Source organism: Nannobrachium achirus (assembly GCF_963921795.1).
Source record: "Nannobrachium achirus genome assembly, chromosome: 2".
Taxonomy (NCBI): Eukaryota; Metazoa; Chordata; class Actinopteri; order Myctophiformes; family Myctophidae; genus Nannobrachium; species Nannobrachium achirus.
Window position 1 is genome coordinate 2,286,352 of NC_137811.1, and position 17,178 is coordinate 2,303,529.

Below are 17,178 nucleotides of genomic sequence, written 5' to 3' on the forward strand. Positions count from 1 at the left end.
CTTTAAACAGCATGCCGTTGCACACATCCAACATCATGTTAACTGATCATATTGAATTAAGAGATGGCCATTGTCTCTTTTTCATTTGCATTCATTTTAGTGAGATAATGGTCGGCGGAAGCAATATCCTCCGATGCTCTGCGAATGGGACGTGGGATGGTCCTCCTCCGGTCTGTGAGGGTAAGGTCACACACAGGTGAAAGACTTGCCTGAGTTATTGATTTATTTTTTTTCAAGTTAAAACACATTCCCAGCCACCCCAGAAATGGCTGTGTGCTTATTCTCCCGGGAATATTCTGTTATTTCAGGAATGAATTGAAAATGATGTGACTGCAAGTGCATTGGTTTTACAAAACCACCAGCAGGGATGTGCTGGCCATTGGGAAAAGCGGGACAACTCCCGAACGGCCGGTTCACGTTCGGGAGTTGTCCCGCTTTTCTGCAGTCACCGTCGAGCAGAAAACCTCGTATCTCCAAGTTTCAAATTTGTAAATTTTTTCGCAAAGCAAAGCCCTGCTTCATCATACAAGGCTGTCGCACAAAAGTTGTGAAAACAGCCGATCTACAAGCACACAGCGCCTCGCGTGTGTGCTTGTAGATCGTCTGTTTTCACTAGTTTAAATCATTTTTAAAATGGTTTTGGACGTACAAGGTTTCCACCCGACAAAATATAACTCATGTAATTGGCCCCCTGGCTTGTCACTTGTCATGATCTGAAATGGCAAATCTTTGAGCAGCAGCAGCACTATAGTGAGAGAGTGCTAAACGTGCTAAAACGATAGAATCTCTCTCTATAGCGTGCAATGAGGGCCTCTCCAACTCTTTTTCCCGGGCTGAATCAGGGGCCCAGCACGTCCCTGACCACCAGAGAGCGCTAACTACATGTCCGTTACACTGAATAGGCTTTCAATGTATTTGGTTGAGAACCAGTGATTCAGATGCAGACGCAACAGGGCCAACGTCTCCATTTCCCAGCGCTAGTGTTATCTTAGTGAAAATATATTTCCCGTCAGGCGCTCCACATGCGCGATTGGTGCACGTTCTTAGAACGGTTAGCATGGTCTCTTCTCACACTCCATAATAACTTTTCCCGAAGGAATGCAATGGTGACCCGGAACCGATCGCGCACTTCCGGTTATGCTTCAATGGCCCTGATCAGCGATGATTATCGTTTGCGATACTTATCGTTTGAGGTTCACAAAAGCCTGATTATGCATTAAAATGACAAACAGGGACCATCATTTACAGAAACGCATATCACGGTAATTGAAAGAAGACTTAAACATAGCGACTGAAAGCATGAAGTATTTATGAAGTCTGGTCAAAGTCTGGTCAAATCAACGTGCATGGTGATTATTCTGCAGGTGGAAATAGCAACACCTTCCAGGCCACATCGTGTGCCCAGGATTATTCAACATTAATCATCAGGTGCCCATGGCAACCCGCCATTTTACGTACCTTTGCGGTCCTGGCAAAAAGAGTAATCAGAGTAAATGTAATCCAAGTATGTCCTGTTTATTTTCACGATAATACTTTCTTTCAGTCAGGACCGTTTTTTTCAACAATCTTGGGCTGCACTGCTTTTGTAACGGCCGGTAGAGAAGGCTGCGTTTTAAACATGAAGGTGATTTGAAAGCTAGATTAGGTGAAAAATGCACTTTTGTGCAGCAGCGTAACACTGCTTTGGATGAGGGAGACAGCACTTCCCGGTCACGTGATACCGCACTGCATTTCGGGAAATGGAGTGTTTTTCGTCAACGCGGCAGCCTGGTACAGTAAGTACAGTACAGTATAGTTTACTGAACAACACGTCGAACGCGTCGATGGGCACACGTAGACATCAAAGAGATTGAGCCGTTGACACCTCGTGGGCATCCGATGAGTTAATAATAACTACGGTTGCTGAAAGTCAGCTGAGCTTCCATGATCCATGCCGCCTGATCTAATTCTGTACATCATTTAAGCCTATACTTGTATTTGTTTTTTCCAATGATTCAGCACTTGTTCAATTGTCCATTTCTCCTCATATCATTTTTCTGTATGTTTATACCAATGTAAATATTAAATGAAAATGACCAAGCAGCTAATAGCATTACTTAGGGGTGCGGAGCCTGTGGCACCCAGGGGCCCCTGGGCCTGACAGGCTGGCTTCAGCTGCTTGTAGGACCTGTCCTCTTGTTATCACGTGTTCTCTCTGTTCTAATGTTGGTGTCTCTCTGTCTCTCTCTCTGGTCTCCTCTCTGTTGTGTGTCTGAACGTGGCAGTTTGTTCCACGCCTCTCGGTATAAAGAATGACACGGTCCCAGACGACCAGATGACATCGTCCAGTGTGTATGAGTCATTCGGCACTAAGTGGCACCCCTACTTTGGCCGCCTGGACAAAGGGGGCGTCACAAATGCCTGGTGGGCTGGCACCGATGATCAGCTTCAGTGGTTACAGGTAATGAATGACATGTCTCAGTGGTTACATGTAGGGAACGTGTGTTTCAGGGGAACATAAAAGAATAAGGGGTCATGACTTTTTTCATGTTTCCTGACCTCAATTACACCCCAAAAAAATGAACATTCAACATTCAGTGTTTTTTTCTGTAATCTGTAGCTTTTTGAATAATTAGGCTAAGAAAAGTGGGTTCATTTGGACGTACAAATCAACATTTTCTCACCCTTAAAGCGTCATACAACCGACGCCTTGTCAAGTACTGTACTGCGTCAGACGAGGGGACACATTGGGTATGCCTACTGTGTCAAGGGTTGGACGAATTGGGTATGGCCAGTGGCCTAAGAAGAAAGAAAAAAAAAGTTGTTCCCGAAGCGAGATTCGATACCGCTATGAAGGGTTACCAGCCACCCGACGCTACCGTTCACGCCACTATAAACAATGGAGCCGCGCCGTCTCAGGCTTGAGCTCCGAGAGCCGCCGCCGAGGGAGCGGTAGCGACTGAGTCGCCGCTGTGAACGGTGAGAACGGCGCATGAGCCGACTCAGCGGCGTTACCGAATGATGTGCCTTTATGGACAGAATGTACATTTTGACCAGGGGCCCTGCTTCCGCGTCTGAATGCGGCTCAAAGAAGGGACTACGTTATTATCCACGTTGTCAAAGATAAAAGCACAAAAAAAGGAATTTCCCAGTCGTCTCCTTAGCTCAGTCGGTAGAGCATGATGACAGCTTAAAATGAGACTTCGATTCCCTGTGACTGGAAAATATTCCAGTAAACACATGTCGGCGCATGCGTACTAAGACTCTCCGTTCTCGTTCTGTTCTCGTCTGACTGTAGACGCTGTAAACGTTCCAAAGCGTCGCACGGGTGAAGCAGAAAGCGAGTTGGGAACGTGTCGGGAGGGTGAAGCAGAGGGGGTGAGAATGGGCTGTACACATCATCATCCAGGGGAGGATGTGGTTGTAGGGGAGGAACACAACAACTGAACTGGTAAATGGTGCATTGGGCCAATGCAAAATCAAAGGTGATACACCCTTCCCTACAAGTCCAGAGGAAAATGAACTCACTTTTCTGAGCCTAATCATACGTGTTTATAATCATGCATTGCAACGTATAACACGGTTCACAAAGTAGTGTAGTATAATCTCTGCAGAACAGCACACTATAACTACTAGGTAACATCTTACTTGAAGTGTCTCTAATGCATAAACCATAAAGCTTCATTAGTTATAAATGTTTATAATTACTTATAACAAAGATGCTAACTGACTAAGTTATGGTAGTTATAATGTGCTGTTCCATTGAGCATAAGTAAGTAGGTCTGGGAGGCCTATTGTCCATATCGGCCGGTAACATGTGAATCATTCCCTGCTACAATGCACAATTTGATGTCTAAAACAGGGGTGTTCAACGTTTTTTTCAGCCCAAGGGTCCCTTAGCTGAGGAGAGAGATGAAGCAGGGACAGGGGCTCTAGACGAGCTTGTAGATCTGCAATTTTTTGTCTAAAGTTCTCCTCAGAATAGGATCACTATAGGGTTCAAGTGGTTAATGTGAAAATAGAAAAGCCTAGCTATCACACAAAGATTTGGCGGCCCCTTGTAGTAACCCTGAGGACCCCCTACTGGTCCCGGACCCCCTGTTGAAGACCTCTGGACTAAACCACTCTACCAAACTAAGTTTACAAAGTGCTTTACGTACAACTGAAACAAAAAGAAACAAAATAAAATGATGACTCAGCAGAGAATGTTAGAGAGGCAGGGGCTGACCTTTCTAAAAGGGCCTTTTGGTGAAAATATTGAAAATAGCAGACCACCAAGCTCACAACGCGCCGTGAGCTTGGAGGTCGGCTATTTTCGGAACTTGATACCACGCTGAACTGAGCATTATCAAGGCAATACTGGAGATGTGGCGTAACGGCATGGCTTTCTACACAGAGAGGGCAATACTTTCAAAATTAGATGCTGCATTCAAGTTCAGGAGAGTTTGGAAAAGGCAGTTCTCTCGAGAGAAAGAGGGCATTTGCAGTTCTGGAAATGGAAAGAGGGCATTTGCATTTCTTTCACCATAGTGACTTTTTACAGACGAGTAAACGGGCAGGGGCTCAAGATGTCTATGTGTGCACGTGCCTGTGACTCAGTGTTTCTCATTGTACTGTGTTATGCAGGTGGATCTGGGGCGTACTATGATTACCTCAGCCATCATCACCCAAGGAGCCGGTGGACTATCATATTATGTCAAATCCTTCAAAGTGTCCCACAGTGTTGATGGACGGTCCTGGACCGTCATCAAGGATACCAGCAGGTCAGACAAGGTCAGTTCAGCAGGAGTAGCTTGGTGGTTGCTGAAGTGTGTTCTTCAAGGGAGGTGAAAGTATTCTGTCTACCTTTACCAGCTGGTGGAAATAGTTTTATGTTTATTTAAACTTACATGTACAAGGTACAGCACGCATGGTGGCCATTCCACTACCATTTCAAAAACTGAGAACCAATGTCAATACTATCAACAATCTGTCAATTGCACAATTAAACATGAACAGAATCATGATTTATTTTTTTAACATAAATGTGGAAAATGTTTTAAAAATATTTCAAGACAAAATGGTAAAAAAAATAATAATTAAAAAAAGCTTGGTGTAGTGTGAACTGCTCTAACTTTCAGCGTTCTGATTGGCTGCCATGTCTCCGCCCATGTCCAGATCTTCGATGGCAACAGCGACAGAAGGACCCACAAGAAGAACCTGCTGAAGCAACACATCACCAGCCGCTATGTGCGTGTGCTGCCATGGACGTGGGAGGAACACATCGTCCTGAGAATAGAGCTGCTGGGCTGTGAGGCCTAGTGATCATGTTGATCCCTGGAACACTAGGTTCTCAACCTGTGGGTCGGGACCCCCACCCCCAAATTATTTTGGGGGGTCCCCAGATTTTTAACTTAATGTGCAACATTGTTTTCTCCATCAACAGTAAACAAACAAAAGAGACAATTTGAGGACTTTTTAATAACCCTAAAATTGTCAAATATTAGAGCCAGACATTGTGAAAATATCCGATCTACATGCTCACAATGCTTGTGAGTCGTGCAGTTAAAATAAGATTATCTTGGGGGTCCCCAGTTAAAATATGATTATCTTGGGGGTCTCGGCTTGAAAAGGTTGAGAACCACTGTCCTAAAACACTAATGTCGGGTGGTTTTCACCCTCACAATCACGGTTCTGTGATTCTCATTGTGCTGCTGATTGTCTGAGGTGGGTGGGTCCTATAGCGTAACTCCAGGCTGCAAGGTCTAACCTTGCCTACTTGGGTTGCATCCTAAAGACGTTTTATGTTTTACAGAGGATCGCCTCACTGCTCAGTAAAAATGCAATGAAGACTCTAGCAAGAGCACCCATTCAGTCCCACTTTGACTATGGATTTGTACTATCGCGACGCCTCAAAGGCCCTAAAAACAATTAAGGCTCCAAACAGCACAAAACAAACACATTACAGCATCTTGCAATGGTGTACAAGATACACTACACCACTAAGATACCCATGTACCTGACAAAATACTTCCAAAACGACAAGGATGTTCACAATTATAACTCCAGAGGCAGCTCCACAGATCACGTCCAACCCAGTTTTGGCTCAAACAAATGGTTAAATGTGTTCTCCTGCTATGCTGCTAAAATGTGGAGCGCCCTGCCGAAGGCCTTAAAGGAGTGTGAATCACTACTTTTCTTTAAAACAGCTCTGAAAAGTCACTTACAGGCGGCTGCTACTTGAAACACTTAAAAAAGTAACCTATCCACCTGTTTCCGCGGGAGTTTACTGGAGATTATTTGGACCTGTTTGCACCACACTTCCGGTTTAACAGCAGACATACAAGCTCACGTCGCGTCGCAGATGCAGCCTGTTGTGACTTGTGAGCTTGTAAATCACACGCGGCTGCGGCGCCGGAAGCTCGGTACAGCGTCTGCGCAATGCGCTATGGGGCGTTGGAAACTCGTGGATTGATGTTGATGTATTGATGCTTTGCTTATTGTAAATTGCTCTGGATTAAGAGCGTCTGCCCAATACCTAAATTGTAAATTGTATGTTGTATGAGTTAAAAAGGGACCCCAATTGAAACAAGCCCAAAAGCTTTATTGCCGCGTGTTTATCCTTTTATAGTTGACCTTGTACCAGTGAACTGTACTGTCATGTACCTTTTCCAATCCAAACTTCTAATAAAGTTTTCTGCTGCTTGAATGAGTCAAAATATTGTGTTCTCAACTGCATAGTACGGGAAATGTCATTCTCTATAATGGTCCGTTTCAGTCTAACAAGGCTTTCTGTCGAAACCACATTAACGGCCATGGCGGTAGCGGTGTAGTGCTTCGATCTTGGATCCTCTACCTCATCCTCTTGGGTCTGCCATCAGGCACGTGCACACAGACATCAAAAGGGGCTTGAGCCCCTACCCTTTTATCTGTTTGTAAAAAGTGCCCTCTCCAGACCATGACTGCAGTTTTTACTATGATGAAAGAAATGCAAATGCCCCACTTTCCATGCCATATCAGAAGGCGGCAATCGAGAGAATTGCCTCATCAAAACGCTCCTGCTGAATGCAGCATCTTATGTTGAAAGAATTGCCCTCTCTGTGTAGAAATCCATGCTGTTACACCACATCTCCAGTATTGACTTGATTATGCTTAGTTCAGTGTGGTATCACGCACCGAAAATAGCCGACCCCCAAGCTCACAACGCGGCTTGGAGGTCTGCTATTTTCAACATTTTCACCAAAAGCCCCTTTTAGAAATTTCAGTCCCTGCCTCTCTAACATTCTCTGCAGGTCCCTGCTCTCCCTCATCCTCTCGGGTCTCTCCCATATCCTCTCCAGCCTCAGGGAGGTCTGCTCACTCTGCAGCGGGGGCTACGCACATAAACTGTCAGCGCGCCCAACAATTAACCTAAATTTACGCACCCAGTATAACATTAGCAGCATCATTTGGCACATGTGGCTCATCAGAACACTGGTAGTCAATCTATCAATTTAGAATGATCAATCTGAATAACTGGCACCTATCAATCAAATAGGTGCCGGATCCAATCAAAGAGTTGAGGAAACTTGTCCCCCGACAAATTAAGCACTAGATGTGTCTCCCCTCATTTACAGAAGTAAATACAGATGTATTCGTATACAGAAGTATTCGTATCAAAAAGTACAAAAGTAGATAGTACTCATTATGCAGAATGTCCTATTTCACACGTTTTCAAATATACATCCTAACCCTTGAAAATAGCAGATCTACAAGCTCTACAACTCACAATGCGTTGCATTGTCGAATTGCCGAAAGGTATACAGCATGGGTCTTCAACAGGGGGTCTGGGACCCCTAGGGGGTCCACCAAATCTTTGAATGACGTATTTTTTTCTCCTTTTTTTATATTAAGCACTTGAACCCTAATGTCCATATATTCTGAGAACTTTAGCCAAAACTAGCAGATAGCAGATAGATTGTCTATTTTCGGCAAAGACCTTTGGTGTAGAGGGGGGAAAAGAGCAGACTAAGTACAGAGTAAGTATTTAACCACGTTTCAAGTGGTTAAATATCTGAAAAAACAAATTGACATGAATCCAAAATTCACTGACGATTCACAATTGTGCTGTCAAACAATGAAACTATATGGAATCTATGAACAGGTTGTGGGGGTCCCTGCTTCATCTATTTCTCAACTAAGGGGTCCTTGGCCTGAAAACGTTGAAGACCCCTGGTATACAGTATAGGGCTGAAGTGGTTAATGTAAGTTTGTTTCGTTAATAATTTCAAATAAATAAAGAGTAAAAGTAAAAGTGCAATATTTGGATCTAAGATGTAGTAGAGTAAAAGTAAAAGTATTGGAAATTGGAAACCTCAAGTAAAGTACAAATGCTTCAAAATTGTATTCAAGTACTGTACATTACTTTTGTACTTAGTTACTTTACACCACTGACAATAGGACACACTGGACTAGAACAGTGGTTCTCAACCTGTGGGTCGGGACCTCCAGGGGGGTCCCCACATTATTTTGGGGGGTCTCAGATGATTAACTTGATGTGCAACATTATTTTCTCACTCAACACTAAACAATCCAACATAAAGTCAAAGTGTATAGAGGGTATGATACCTCTAAAATTACAAATTAAACATTGGCCAAATTGTCAAATATTAGACGCAGAAATTGTTGGAATAGCCGATCTATATGCTCACAACAGCCCTCACAACTCGAGGCGTTGTGAATGTGAGCATGTAGATCTGCTATTTTCACAATAGAACCGTGTTATACAAAATGTAATGCCTCAACTCAATAGTGCTCGTCAGGGTGGGGGGTCCCCAGTTAAAATATGATTATTATGGGGGTCGCGGCCTGAATAGGTTTGAGAACCACTGGACTAGACAGATGTAGAGCAGGAGTTCAAAACAAGGGGTTAGCAAACCCCTATAGGGCTGCTTGCAGGGGTTCACATAATTGTGAGGAAAATGTTATAATAAAAAAAAAACACAATCAATATAGGGGGTTCAGTTTAATCTTTGAAGTTACACTTTACAGTTTTTTACGCTTTTAATCCAAGTTAGGTGTGTGTGTGTGCGTGCGTGCGTGCGTGCGTGCGTGGTGGTCCTTCACATTGGGGTGGTGATATGATTGGTTATTACAGCAGTGGGCGTAGCTTTGTGTTCTCGCTGGTGTTCTTGCCACTATCTTGCATTCAGAAGTGTCCAGACGTATCGCTAGGCAGACATCTCTGATGGTCTGGCAACAACAGACTATACCCAGGTGGATACTGATTAAACATGAGCTGGCCAATTAAAGGCAGGTGTGTGTTTCCCGCTGACGACATCTGGCCCAGGGGTGATGAAATGAAATGAATAGTGAGTCAACAGGTGCAACGTACTCTGAAGATAATTAATGTTAAGGTCCACTGACACCAAGACTCTAACCCTGAAACTTAAACATGCTATTGTACATGAATGAATTAACATGGACACAGGGGTGCCATGTTTACAACCACTGTCTGTAGCTTGGTCTATTATGCATTTCATAATAGACACAGGGATGGCCAACCATAGATCAAAATGGTTGTTAATACAAAATACTCCAAATATCATTCTAAACAAACTACAGTATTATAATGGCCGGTGGATTTCAGATAGGAAGAATGTCATGAATACTTTTCATAAGAACAACATTTTATTTGTGACACACTAAACCAAGCCTCAAGCCTTCACATGAGGAAACATGTGGACACCACAACTACCCCTCTCTACACATGCACACTGATTACAACACTAACTCATGGTCATGGACCTCATGACAAATTAAACTTAATATACACGTTGCCTTGCCTTGCACTACACACAGCATGCCAAGGCAGACCTCCTCGACCGCTATCAGCCTGTATTTTAATAGTTCCCCTGTCCCCAGTCACGCAGTCACCCAACACAAAGTCCACTTGAGATATTCCTGGGATTGAGGTGGACAGCTCTCTTGCTTCCTCTGGCGTGAATCAAAACAGCATCCCGGTTTCGACAATGGAACAAGGGGGAGCGCTTGTTTTCGGTGGAGATGGCGGAGACACGCCGGCGTTATATTATAAACACAATCTGATCTAGCAATCATGACATAGGCTATTTATTATAATCACTAATTCACTATGAAGTGTCTTTAATTATAATTAAAGTAAAAATAGTCAAATAACAAACCAGTACAAATTGTTCTGCCCATGCACAACCTTATAAAACTAAAATGCCTAAACTACTGTAAATGTAAGCCTATTATAACTGTCTATGATAATGGTTCTTAATTAGTCACAATTATTAAGTTTAATACTTGACCTTATAAATATTGAATGTTATGTTTATGATTATATGTTATGAAACATCGCATAGTCGAGCGTTGCGATGGTCGCATGAGCCGACTCAGCGGCGTTACCGATTTATGTGCCGTTATGGACAGAATAGTAAATCTTCAGCCCCCCGAATTTCGTCACCTCCGCGCGGTCCAGGGGAACACAACGGAGCGCTCCCTACCTCCGGTTCAGCCAATCACAAGCTTCCACTGCAGATACCGGGATGCTGTTTTGATACACGCCTTCCTCTGGGCCCAGAGGCTGGGATGCCTCAGTGTTTGGGTTACATGGCATGGAGGGGCTCTCTGTCTCCACCTGCTTCATTTCCTTTCAAAAGGGCCACACCGATGCTTCCAAAGGAAACTCATTACATCAGTACTCATAAGAGCATTTAGGATGCCATAGCCGCGGGAAGTCATTTAAAGCAGGAGGGGATGTCACGCGCCAAAAATGATCAGTTTTATGCGGTTTTGTTTGTGTTTTATTCGGGTTTCCGCAGTTTATTTTTTAGCTAAATGTAACACAATTGGGAACTGCACACTACACTTTCTCTTTGCCTCTCCACACACACTGTGGACAGTGTGGAGACAAATAAAAAAGGCACACACAGTAGCCATGCCACTGATCTGATGGCAGCCAGCAGGATATTTGAAAGGTCACAGTTAACTATGGAAACCGACACATCTTGTCCATGTATCCCTATTATGTTTTTTTCTGTTTTTCTAATAAAGTGTTAAATTGGTTTGGTATGCGGTCAGGTCTAGGCCTGGCTCAGGGAGGAGAACGCCCCTGCCATGCATAGTCCACTATGGCAGGGGTTTTCAAACTTTTTTGTCTCAGGGCACCCCATAAATATGTTTTGACTAGTTTTGTGCGACGGTCTTGTATGATGAAGCAGGGCAAAAGACGTAGACATTTGAAACTTGAAGATACAAGGTTTCTGCCCGACAGTGACGATATTTTAGTAGAGATGGACCGATTGCAATTCTTGGCCGATACCGATCCACCGGTTTTATGAAGGTCTGATCTGCCAAAACCGATTTTTCCGATACCAATTTCTTTAGCTAAGACCTAGAAAATAGGGTTGCTCCAATACCCTTTTTACAGTACAATATCCAAAATCACAGACAATATCCAGTCTAATATGACCGTCTGCACTAGGCAGGAGGAAAGCAGGTGACGCATGCTTTTTTTTTTCCCTTCTTTTTGGAGACGACATTGACACAGGATTATGGAATATATCCTTACATTGCAAAGGTAATCAGCACCATCTGTATTCTGTAGGCTGCCACTAAGTAGACTGGCTGCTACTTGCTAATGTTTACGTTAGTCACAGGACCAGAGCATCATGCTGTGCAGTGCCATAGACACAATTGGCATAAAACCGGTATTTATGTCAGTGACCTGCCGGTCACCAATTCGGCCGGTTTGATATCATACCTGCCGATTTTTTATATTGGCCGATTACGATTTCCATCCCTATATTTAAGTGATTATGTTGCGAGGAAAACATTGAGATAATAGCCATTTTGGTTAGAACTGACTGAAAATAACTTTGTACTTCAAGTTTAAAATTATATGAAATATTGTGTGTCCAAAAAAAATCCAAATATTATCAAATGATCTTGCGGCACCCCAGGGTGCCCTGTCACCCACTTTGAAAACCCCTGCACTATGGGCATCCGAATTAATGACGTTACCCACGTTATCCTAGTTTAGACAGAGCAGAAACTAAATAAATTAGGCTCTAAAAGTGGAGTATGAATCGACCCTAAAACTCGCACCGTTACAACAACTGTCAACCTTTAGATAATGAGTTAAAAGGCTTAAGAATCTAATTACACAAGTACTTTCAGTTGGATTACTTGTACTATAATCACTAAATTGTACTGTATCTAAGTCAGTAACAATGAAAAAGAAAACACAATAGTTTTTGTATATCGAACCATTACATTTATTTTGTATCTTATGTGAACACATGTATTCTTGAGAATATCACTTTGTAGTACTTTAGAAACATTAGACATACAGTTTTCTTTATAATGTAAACTTGTCTCTGTATCTGAAATCAGTTATTCTCACAATGAACTTTAAATCAGCGTATTCACTGTTAATGGCATCTATAGACTGTGGGCGGAGAATGGCCTGGTACTTCTTTACCAGCACAGCAACATCTGTTGATCCGATGTCTGAACTCAGTGCTGCCATGTCAAATGCAGAGCACTCTTTTAAACTATGCACTGGAAAACGAGCATCAAGGTGATCACATGTCCCTGGTAATATCCCCATCAGCTGCTGAGGCCCTTAGCACCGCTTTGATTCTGTCACTCCACTGAGGCTCTCCCGGATCATTCAGGGACTGCAAACGCAGCTTCTCAATCTTTGCTCTTCCAAGGCAATGCAATGTCCTTCCATCACTGTCAGGCTGTGTTTTTGAAAAGGAAGGCAGAGTTGTGCCAGCTCACTCAACACATCTCCAAGAGCAGTGAGTGTAACCTTGTACTTTGGATCACTCAGCTTTGTGTAGCAGTATTTTGCCACTGGATCTCCATTATCACTGTATGTTGTTCTGCAGTATTTCTCAAGAACAGTGTAGTTCCTGAGAACGGCATTTACAGCTTGGTTGCGTGACGGCCATCGCAATTCATTCAAAGGCCTGAATGACGATTCGCCCTTCTTTAGTGCTGACCGGGAGAACATGTTATAAACACTTCTAAGAAGAGTTTCCACTTCTCTCAACAAAGGCACATCTTTCTAAGCATCAGCAATGTCAAAATCCTCCCTATGGGCAACACAGTGTTGTTCTGTGAGATTTACCACAGTTTACCATGAGAAAAGTCACAGCTTGTCTCCGTGTAGGTGTGTCAAAATGTGTCATCATGATGTCATCATGCTCTGTGATGCCAGGGGGAACAAATCCCTTTTATGCCCATAAATGGAGATATGGAGATCCCTAGGATGCCAGGGGAACAAATCCCTTTTATGCCAGCGATGTATATCGGACCAGTTACCCATATATGGAGACCCCTGGTACCCATAAATGGGAGATCCATGTACGGTATATGGAGATATGCTGTGAGAGCCCAAACATGCTTACTCAGTTATTCGTTATGTGAAAGTCCTATGATGTCTATGACATCTGACATCATATCCTTTTTATGCCCATACATGGAGATCCCTGTCTGTAGAACCAGCCATTAGTGTGGTATGGCCGATGTGCCATATATGAAGTCCTGTTTGATATGGGATGACCAGGGAATGATCAGGGAACACCATATATGGGCTTAAAAGGGATTATTTTAGTGTGACATCACAGTGAAGCCAGAGCGTGATGTCAGAGGGGCAAACCCATGGGGCTTTTAAGCCGTGAAATCATTTTGTAGTCAGACCTCCTAGCAGATTTATTGTCAATATCTGTCCTCGCTATTTCAACAGATCTGAGACAAAAATAACGACTAAAGTATAATTCTACCACTTTCCTTTCAACAACAAAGAGAAGAAAAAATTGTAAATAGTAAAAATAGTAAAAAGATTCGCTATTTTGGGGGGCAAAAGTTCTCCTCTGCCTACAAAATGATGTCAGACTTAACAGCCCCATTCTGTTAAGAGTGGTTCCCCTGACATCACAGTGACGTCAGAGCATGATGTCAGAGTGGCAAACCCATAGAACCACAGTGTCAGGCGTGACATACATACAGTACATTGATTGATTGAAGACTTTATTAGAAGTTTGCATAGGAAAAGGTACAGTTTCATGACGGAACAGTTCACTGGTACAAGGTCTACTAAAAGGAGATCCATGAAAAGACTAAGCTTATTTCCACTGGAAACCATTGAAGTATCTCATATAACATTGAATGACAGACAAATAGAACACAGTACTATGCAGTAGATATGTAAAGAAAAACAAAAAAGAAAACAGTAAGTCTAAACAAACAGTACAAAGAAGGGGCAGGGGAGGGTAGGGTTGGGCTAGGTTAGTTTTTTTACCAGTTGCGAACGGCTGCTGCCTGTAAGTGGTTTTTCAGGGCAATTTTAAAGGATGTTTGTGATCCACACTCCTTTATGACCTTCGGTAAGGCTTTCCACATTTTGGTGGTATAGCAGAAAAAAGAGTTTGACCTTTTGTTGGTTTTGACTCTGGGTTGAAAGTGATCTGTGGCGCTGCCTCTGGTGTTGTAATTATGGGCATCCTTAATGTTTATAAAGTATTTTGACAGGTACTTGGGTATCATAGTGGTGTAGTGTATCTTGTACACCAGGCCCATTGCAAGTTGCTGTACTCTGTCATCTACTCTGAGCCACCCCACTCTTAACTGGTGAGTAGCTGTGAGGTGAGTCTGATAGGGAAGGTGAAGTAGGACCCTAATAACATTGCCGGATAACATTACAAGTTTAGAAAACACAGGTTCACTTTGCCGGCAAAAAACATACACGTGTACCAGAGCATACGAGTGGAGTGGAGCGCGAGCGGCGCGGGGAGTGGAGCACGTTTTTGACGTGAGCGTGAGTGAGCGACTTTTCAAACGGGTCTGAGCGGCTTCGGAGCGAGGATTTTCCTACGCTCCTTGGAGCGCAGACCTCCTCCGCTCCTGGCCGACCCTGTTGGGGCCGCGCACCGCATGTTTCCAACAAAACAGTGCCGGGTGCAGTAGTGGCAGTGCAGCCATATGTCGTTACCGTGGAGGAGAACAGACAGAGAATTCCCTTCATCAAGATTTCACAAAATGTATCTATATCATCCACACAAGTAGGCTAGGCTATGTTATAATAAGTAGCCTACCTTGTGTCAGTTAAGCCAGTCAAAGGATACGATTTTAAACGCAAGTGAGACTGATTTTGCTGAATGAAAAACACACGCCACGACTCGCCTCCCTCTCTCGGTTGTGGTGATTAGCCTAATCAATAACCAACAGGATTTAATATTGTCCGTCTTAAAATACAATGCCTTAGATTGCCTAGACAGATCTCCATCAAGCCGAGGCTCACATTACCGCAGGCGTTTGTGTTGGATGGGAACACACTGGCGAAGGAGTGTTTCGAAACTTTTTTTTTGCTGCTTTTTGACGACCCTGAGCGGAGCGCGGAGTGAGCGGTGAGCGGAGCGATACGCAAATCGAGCGGAGCGGGGGGGAGCGGAGCGGCGGGGGGCGCGACATGAGCGAAGAGTGAACGGTACCATAGACCCCTGGAGCGCGGAGCGGCTTTCCGTCCCGCTCCACTCCACTCGTGTGCTCTGACGTGTACTGTATGTACAGTATATCAGATTTCTAATATAACACGTATCATAATTGTCCAGTCTACATGTCTATACCAGAGATTCCGTTAGCCGGTATTTGCCGGCCTTTGACCTGTTCAAATCTTAATTGGCCGGTGTACTGGGTGTAGCAGGACGGGCGTGAGTCCCCACGGCCCCTCCTCCACCTGGTCAGTGAACTAATCGGTATCAGTATTAAAGCGGTGCATTTCCGGCCCTCGTTAGGTCTGTCTCTCTGTTCTGCTGGGTGTGGGTTTCACGCTTACCTCTGAGTTTGCTAAAAGTTTGCTTTGTGAATTGGGCTGGCCTGTCGGGCTACAGCCCATGTTCACAATACGCTTCAGCGCAGGTACGTCTCTCTGTCTTGCTGTTTAAGCAATCTCCAGCACTGCTATGCTCTGGACTTGACTCTGAACGTGACCTATATTGTTGTCATTTCTAGCTCTGCTACAAACACCTTTCTTGGGCTCCTGCACTGGTGTGCACTTACAGGCAGCAGCCGTTCGCAACTGGTAAAAAAAACTAACCTAGCCCAACCCTACCCTCCCCTGCCCCTTCTTTGTATATACTTACTGTTTGTTTAGACTTACTGTTTTCTTTTTTTTTGTTCTCTCATTTTCTTTTCTTTACATATCTACTGCATAGTACTGTGTTCTATTCGTCTGTCATTCAATGTTATATGAGATACTTAAATGGTTTCCTGTGGAAATAAGCGTAGTCTTTTCATGGATCTCCTTTTAGTAGACCTTGTACCAGTGAACTGCACCGTCATGAAACTGTACCTTTTCCTATGCAAACTTCTAATAAAGTCTTCAATCAATCAATGCGAGGATAATTCACCACGCAGATTAGGTAAGTTGGTGATCCTCCCTCTCCGCAGCATTGTTTGTTCAGCTGTTTCACCAGCATCTAAACATGGGCTTAATTTATATTTCAGTTATTAAACTACCTGGTCCCCGCCGCGGTGAGCAGTGTGAACGGCGCGCTGCGGTGCGTTCGGCTCGCAATAACGTGGTAGGTTTGTCTATGTCCTCTCTCTGCTCTTGTCTCAATGAACTTTAATATCAGTTATAAATATTAGTTAACAGATACAGAACCACTTATTGATTTCAGGGCGACACACAACTCCAACCCACGGCCACGGCCAGCAGGGATGGGATTCCCCGGCCGCTACGATTAGCCTACTAGGGTTGTGACTCGGACTCTATTGTTGGCCAGTGGTTTGCTCCCTTGATTTATTATTTGAGTTTGGGTTTATTATATTGACACCACTGCATGGGCACACAGCCAGACCCCTGCCCTTTAAACCTGACCAAGTCGAATAAGAAATTGGTTTTATGATATTATTCTACTGAAGTACTGATCTAGCTTACTGTGTTCCTACAGGACCAATACTGGGAGAGCTATTCGTTGGGATTCGGTGACGGACGCCCAGAGTATAGTGGTAACCTCCCCATTTTCTGTAGTTTGGTTTCGTTTGATTTATTCTTTTGTTATTTTGAGTGTTTGTTTGCTGTGATTTGGGGACCACTATCCTGGGCTGGTTGGTCAGCTCTCCCTCCCTCCTAGTGTTGGCCTGTAGGTCTTTTGTATGTTTATTGGTGCTCTGTGATAATGGACTTTTAATCATGTGAAT